Source organism: Vanacampus margaritifer, chromosome 20 (assembly GCF_051991255.1).
Source record: "Vanacampus margaritifer isolate UIUO_Vmar chromosome 20, RoL_Vmar_1.0, whole genome shotgun sequence".
NCBI lineage: Eukaryota > Metazoa > Chordata > Actinopteri > Syngnathiformes > Syngnathidae > Vanacampus > Vanacampus margaritifer.
Genome location: NC_135451.1, coordinates 1,375,001 through 1,382,500, shown reverse-complemented (window position 1 = coordinate 1,382,500; position 7,500 = coordinate 1,375,001). Strand labels below are relative to the sequence as shown.

Genomic DNA, 7,500 nt, shown 5'->3' with positions numbered 1-7,500 from the left:
CTGTGTATTGCCAACAACCTCACGATACGATGCGTATCACGATACATGGGTCACAATACAATACGTATGGCGATACATATGTATCCCAATACATGGTCTTTAAGGCGATACGTATCCCGGCATTTTACATTGCTTTCCATGCATTTTTATTATAAGAGCCATATGTATATCTAAATGATGTTTATTATGCTGGATGGCAAAACATTTTTTTGTTAACGGCTCTTCTGGTTTGCTACCAAGTGGCATGCATGGTCTAAATGCGCGTGCATTGCAGAGCAGGTGCCACTTTCACAGACACACCAGGGAACTTTAAAAAAAATAGGCATGGGCCAATATGAGTGAAAATATCATAGTATTAAAATTACAGCTCTAAAATATGCTTATTTAAAATATTTGGGGAAATATATATTTTTTCCATTTCACACATTCTATTTAGTTTTTAATCAAAATATAGTAAAATTGGTACATTAAAAACAAGGACCATGTTAAATATAAATAAATAAATAAAGAAATGTTGGTAGTCTTCCTCTGTTTAAAATTTTCTTAGCAAGTCACAGTGTCCAATCACTGGTGAGCTATTTTTCGAACAGACTTGAATTTCTGGGACACCTACGCATGTACACTTTTTTTGATTAAGTAAACTGTCTGCAAGGCACCAGTGTCTCTCCGCTCCCCCCACTCTCTTCTCCTGCTGCTGCTTTGCAATTAAGTGCACGTGGAAACTTGCACGAGTGGTTAACTGCCTACATGATTTACAAATGAATGTGCAATATTGATTCTGACGCCTGTGTATCCATACGTGTATTGTAAAGAGGATTTTGAGCGTCCGGCAATCGGCAACAGTCGGGACACCTTTCCCTCATCGTCAACCCTTCAATATTTCAAACCAAACCGCATTGTAATCATCAATCCATCATTCGTCGATTGCCCAGTTAAATGAGCGTCCGTCAATGTTTCCGTTAGTGTTGTATCTGGTATCGACAGAGGCGCCCCGATACAGCATTAAAACAATGGTATCGGTTAGTACTAACAAGTAAAATGCCGATGCCATTAATTCTGACGCTAATATAGAACTTTGGATGCAGCATCTTGTGTCTTGCTCATGCATGACATTCAATGATGTGTGAAATGTTCACTGTATGCCGAGCTAAGCTATCCTTGCTGAATGCTCTGAAACAATGGCTTTTTCATGTTTAGAAAAAAAAAAACTTAGGTCAGCTACGGCCGATACTGGAAAGCTGGGTATCGGAATCGGTTTTGGGGGCCAAAAAACAGTATCGGAACAACACTAGTTTCCATCATTCGAAGTGGGCATCTATCAAGTTTCCCGTCAATTAGCAATCGTCAATAAAATGGGCGGCGGTCATTGATGGAAGGAATTTTCGAATGCATAGATAGCAACTGTACTATTAAATACTAAAAATTAGTTTGACGCTACATAATAAATTAAATCGTTAATTCTGTGAACTCCCTTCTTTTCGCTTAGATAAGGAATAAGCCCACAGAAAAAAAAGAAAAAAGAAAAGAGGAATAAGCCCTGGGAAAAGTGAAAAATGTTTTTATAGTTACCCAATGGCCATATTAATACACAGAAAAAAATGGAGAGTTAAAATGGCAAAATTTAATTTGTGGGACTTCATTTTAACTCCCAAAGTATAATCTTAACCTTTTCAGAGTTATTGATAATAATAATGATAATAATAATAATAATATTAATAATAATAATAATAATAATAACTAGAGCTGCGGGCAGCTATAAAAGGCCCTCGCAGCCCGGGCCACTTTGGGATAGGTTGGGGAACTGGCACGTTGGGGTAGTTGCACATTGGAAGCAGAATTTTGTTGAAAATGTAATAATGAACCTTTATATATGGAATTTTTTTTTTGCCAGTTGTGATGTGTGTGTAAAGCTTTTTGGTCAATGATAAGACCCTCAAAAATCAGCGTCTTATTTTATTTTTTGCCATTGAGTTTCCCCCATTGACATTGTTTTAAAAGTGTACATATATAGTACTCAGCGTAAATAAGTACACCCCCTTTGAAAAGTAACATTTTAAACAATATCTCAATGAACACAAAAACTATTTCCAAATTGTTGGCAAGACTAAGTTTAATATACATCTGGGTAACTTATTACATAGGAGTAAGGTTAAAAATAAAAATTTGATTACACATTTTTCAGTTTTACTCAAATAAGGGTGATGCAAAAATTAGTACACCCCACAATTTTTTAAAATAAATTTTGTACTTTGTATGGCCTCCACGATTTTTAATCACAGCACTAAGTCTTCTAGGTATTGAATGAGCCAGCTGCATGCATGCCATTCCTCTGCAGTGTACGCTGTATTGTATCACGGGAAATAGTCACCCCAGTTTGGCTTTTTATTTCCTTCGATAACTGCAGTGAACTTAGATGTCGATTTTCTTCCACCGTTCTCATCAGAAGACGCTGCTGTCGAGTTAACAACATCCGTGGACGACCTTGACGTTTCTGTGAGATGGTTGCAGTTCCATCTTTTTCAAATGTTTGTACCACTTTTGCTACAGTATTCTGTGTAATAAATAATTAGACTCAGCTGTAGACTTTTGTAGTCTAAAGTTTGGGCTTTTTGGACTTTGCTCCAGAGACTTTCAGTGGGGTGTACTCATTTTTGCATCACCCTAATTTGAATAAAACTGAAAATTCTGTTCTCTAATGTATATTATTAACTCTTTGACTGCCAGACGTTTTCAGAAAAGGGATGCTCCGCCTCACGTCTTCTACTGACGCCTACCCGATCTTGTCCAAAGAGAGTCATCACTGCCATCTCGTGCCCAAAAATAGTCATTATACTAACTAGAGCTGCTTGATACTTTCAGCACAGCTGGCCGAGGCTTTCCTCCACCCGTTTCCCCAAAAAAACAAAAACAAACATAGTGAACGTCTTTTAACGTCTTTGGTAGCCCTCCTTAGGATTTTACTAAACGTTATTAAACGTTTTTGGCAGTCAAAGAGTTAATGTGCAATAAACAGTTATTTTGTTATCTAAAGCACTCTTTGGAATGTTGTATTGTTGTTTTATAGCAGGAAAAACAGTATTTAGATGTTTGAATTGTCACAAAAGAAAAAATAGTAGTGTTAACTCTTTCACTGCCAGACGTTTTCAGAAACGGGGTGTCCCCACTGCCAGCCGATTTAAGCATTTTGAGTGATTTTTCAAGGTCCACAGAAAATGTTGTGTTTGGACTATGGAAACACACATACTACCAAATGAAAGATGGGACTCTCAGCTTTCATCAGAAAAAAAAAAAGTTTGTTTCTACCTTATTCCGTTCTTCAGTAATCAACAATAGAAAATGGTTACTTTCACCGAAATTCTCTGTTTTGAAACAAAAAACGGAGAAAAAGAGCTTTTTGTGAAACGATGTTATTTCATGCACTCTAGTGAATTGTACACTTCTTTTTGTCCATGAATGATGCCACAAACACCTAAATAGTGCTTTACTTCTGTAAAACGCTTTCACCAACAATGAAAAAGTGTTTTTTGATTGCAAAATACGTTTATTTCCATTCAACAGTGTAACAATTTGACAAAACAATTTCGCAAACTATTTACAAATGTGTGCAACTGTGGTACTACTTACAATTATGTGGATGTTTCAAATACAGTTTTTCCTTTTGTAACGCTCTCCTGCGTGCAAGGAGACGCCAGGACTCGCACAACAGTTTACTTTCACTTTCGCATTGGTCCGTTTTACGTGCAAACGTTACACTTTCTTGACGGCCTTTTTTTCCGGGGAATAAAAAGCAAGTAGCAGACTGTACACACTCCTCCGATGAATATGCATTGGACTCGGGGCACTCTCCGTCGTCCGATCGAACGTCCGCCTGTGCGTGCTCGGTTATGCTCCGTGTTACGACACCGTCATAGCCGCCGCGTCAGCGGTTCCAATTTCGCCGTCAAGCTTGGATTCACCTTCATCGTCATCAATGTACTATTTTACTATTTATTTGGTCGATGCCTTTCGTCTTGTAAGTGTAGAGCTGTTGGCAAACGCTCGCCATTGCCCGTTCCCTCCTCCATCTAGCTCCATCTAACGTCTTCTACTGCCGCGTCAATGCTTCCCAACCACGGAGTCACCACCCTCATCTTCATCATCGATGATGATCATCGTCGTCAACAATGTGCTCTTTCAGCGATGCTTTTGGTCTTTGAAAATAACGGCTCGGGCGTGAGCTCCTCGCGACCGGCCGCCATTTTTCCTTTATCTTCCATTCTCATCTCCTGCTCGACGCTCTAGCTCCGCCTCTACTGACGCCCACCCGATCTTGTCAAAAGAGAATCATCGCTGCCCTCTAGGGGCCAAAAATAGTCATTAGGCACAACAGACCGACTGGAAACTTTCACCACAGCTCCGGAAGCCTTGCCCGCACCCGTTTCAAAAAAAAAATAAAAAAAATTGGATGACGTCTTTAGACGTCATTGGCAGTGCTCCGTAGGTTGTTACTTGACGTCTATAAACGTCAATGGCAGTGAAAGAGTTAAAGTCAAAGTTGTGCTTGAAATGTTTGTTTGACAAAAATCTCTTTTCTACGTTTTCCTGTCAGGAATTGGAATTTGGACAAAACTTTGCTATATTCTAACGCTGCTAAGAACAGAAAAGGATAGAAATACACTTTTTCTGTTGAAAAAAAGAGAGCGTAAGCTTTCTTTTGGTAAGTTCCATGTTTATATAGCAATAGAACACAATATTCTGTGGGCCTTGCAAGATCATTCAAAATCCAGTAAAATGACTGGTATTGAAGGGGCTGCTCCAATGAAAATGGCTGGGATTAAATGAGTTAATTATAGCATCCAACATGTCGTGGCTGGATAGCTTAGGGACTACGGTCATTACCTTTGGTTACAGAGTACGCCGGATCGAGTCCCAGTCATGGCAGTACTTTAAGGAATCAACTTTTAAGAGTGTCTGTCTATTCATATAGCGTTAACTTGTGTTAGTGAGTTAAAAATGTTCTCACTCTCCCAGTGTGAAATATTTTCACAATTTTAAAAGTGTTGATTGATTGTTGATTGTTTTTAATTGATATTGAAACCACGATTAATAATAACGATAATTTATTGATATCAAAACTTAGTATGTATTCAATAACCAAAACTCTACTCCTCAAATCTATCATCGCCCCCATGCCTAGTCATCTCTAAAAGTTGAACACTTTAGTCTTGAACACTTTTTATTTTTATTTTTCAAGTACAAAGTGATCTTGTAAATATGAAGAGCAATTCAAGACGGTAATCCACCCTTGTTGCAAAAGCCTGATTGAGAATTGTGATTTACTCAAGAGAGTTTTCCACAATATCAAACTGGGACTTTTCCACGGTCATTTGCTCGGAAAAGCGGGACATTCTGTACAATACTTGTAGCTGATTGGACGATGCGGCATTGTGCACGTTTGTTTTGACCAAACATGGCCACGTATGAAAATGTTGTCTTTGTTCTCGTGGAAGGGGGGAAAAAAAGCATGAACATATTTACCAGCTAAAGTGAGTGAGTGTTGAGTAATTCTGCAAGAACATAATTAATTGCAGCGTCCATTTGTCCATGTTAGGTTTGTTTGTTTGTTTCACAGCTGCATATCACGCACCAAACACAATGTCACTCTGTGATTGGTTCGGATCGGTGGAAATCAAGGGGCTTGGTACAAGATGTATTCTCAGGAGTTTGTGAACTCACAAACACCGCGAGAATTCAGCTTGCAGAGCAAGGTTAGTGTTCATGCATGCAAGAATTGGGACAACTGCATCATCGTTGCAGGAAAGATGCGCGAGGGCACGTTTTCAGGCTTCGTTTGGATAAAGCACAAACATTTTTTAAACTTGTTTCCTTCTGAACGGTCAGTGAGTCATGAGGATTTTCACTGGTGAATTTAAAGGGATTAGATCATGGTATTTTAAACCCCTCCACAGTTAACTATAGATTTATAATGATTAAATCTTACCCTTGACACCATGGCGATGTAATTTTTCATGAAATATTAGGTATTTTGTTGGCTATTTTTTATTATTATTATTATTATTATTATTAATTGAATTTTATTTAAATTTTAACGCGGAAATAAAACGCCTGGTTCAGTAAAATTCTGGCTCCCCCCGTTTGGTTTCATCGCCCCATCTCGTCCGAGCCGGCTGCTGCTGGGGCTCTGCGTTAGAGCGCTCCTTTGAGAGCCACCATGCAAGCCATCAATTTTTCAATAAACATTTGAAACAAAACGGATCCTTGCCGCAAGAAATTGTAGTGGAGGAGGGAAGGAGAGGGAAAGAGAGAGGAAAGAAGAGAGAAAAAAAGAAAAAAAACTGATTGAACCCATCTGCTTCTGCTTACAGGGTGAGCTCGCTAACCACCCTTACACCATTAGTTCAGTTAGGTACAACAGCGCAAAAATTTTACTTGTAGTTTACACAAGTGTCAGCCACAACCTTTCTGGGAATTTAAGATGGCAAATTGTCATTGCACTTTGGCATTGCAAATGTGAAGGATAATTGATTGCTTTGAATTCATTTGGACAGAATGTTTACTGATGAAGGCTACTTTTATCACTATCCTGTGAGCATGGAGGTCTCAGAGAAAGTGCGTGTGTTTAGTCCGCACAGGCATTGCGGGGGTGGGTCCGCACCTAATGACGTCATTAAAGAAGGGAGCACACGCTCGTTTTCTCACGTTAGGAGGGGCTGGTATTTGGAGAGCAGAATGACCCAGAATTTCTCATAGAGGGTTGAATGGAGGAAAAAAACACTTCGGCGATGTTTATGGTGAGGAATTTTTTATAATTTTGGCGTGGCTAAAAGCTCCAAAAAGTTTTTTTTTTACGTTGTTGTCTCTTTAAACGAGGTCTGTACATTGTACGTGGCCTTCTTGAACAGGGTGACCTTGTTGGTAGTGACGGCAGTGCGACACTGAAGCTTCGATACAAGCTTCAAAACCCTGAACTACAATTCCATTGAACCACTGCTTCAAAGCTTGTTTTGGTGCGGAAAAAATCACGTGACATATGACGTCCGAAGCAGCGACTGTTTCGTTGCCCGAATGAATCACATGCCTGGTTCGCGGTCCAATCACGTGATTCCCGATTCTGACAGGTGACAGGTTGAAGCAGTTTTGAATTTGAGCGTCAACCCTTTATAACCGCTCTAAACAATGTACTATTCGTGGGTTGTCGGTGTGTTGTTGGTGCTGTTGAATTGTCATTGCCTTACATTTGGTCATTCATGGAGCCAGCCAGGAAGAGAGGTCGTTCTGAAATGTGGGAACACTTCAATCTGATCACTCCTGATAAGGTAGGTGTGCTGGCTGTTTAAAGTTATGTATATAGATCAGAATCAGAAAAAAACTTTAATTATCCCCGGGGGACAATTATTTATTGATTTATTTTTTCGAAGGGCATTTTTTTTTCGAGGCGCAAATTAAATAAAAAACGTTTTGACTTGAACGGGAATGGAACCCGAGTTACCCGAGTGGCAG

At 39.3% G+C, this 7,500-nt stretch overlaps 1 protein-coding gene across 1 annotated transcript in view; it reads left to right on the top strand.

Moving 5' to 3' along the window:
- abcd3a (ATP-binding cassette, sub-family D (ALD), member 3a) overlaps nt 1–7,500 on the top strand; it is a 148,457-nt gene that overhangs the window by 11,813 nt on the left and 129,144 nt on the right. The window lies entirely within an intron of this gene.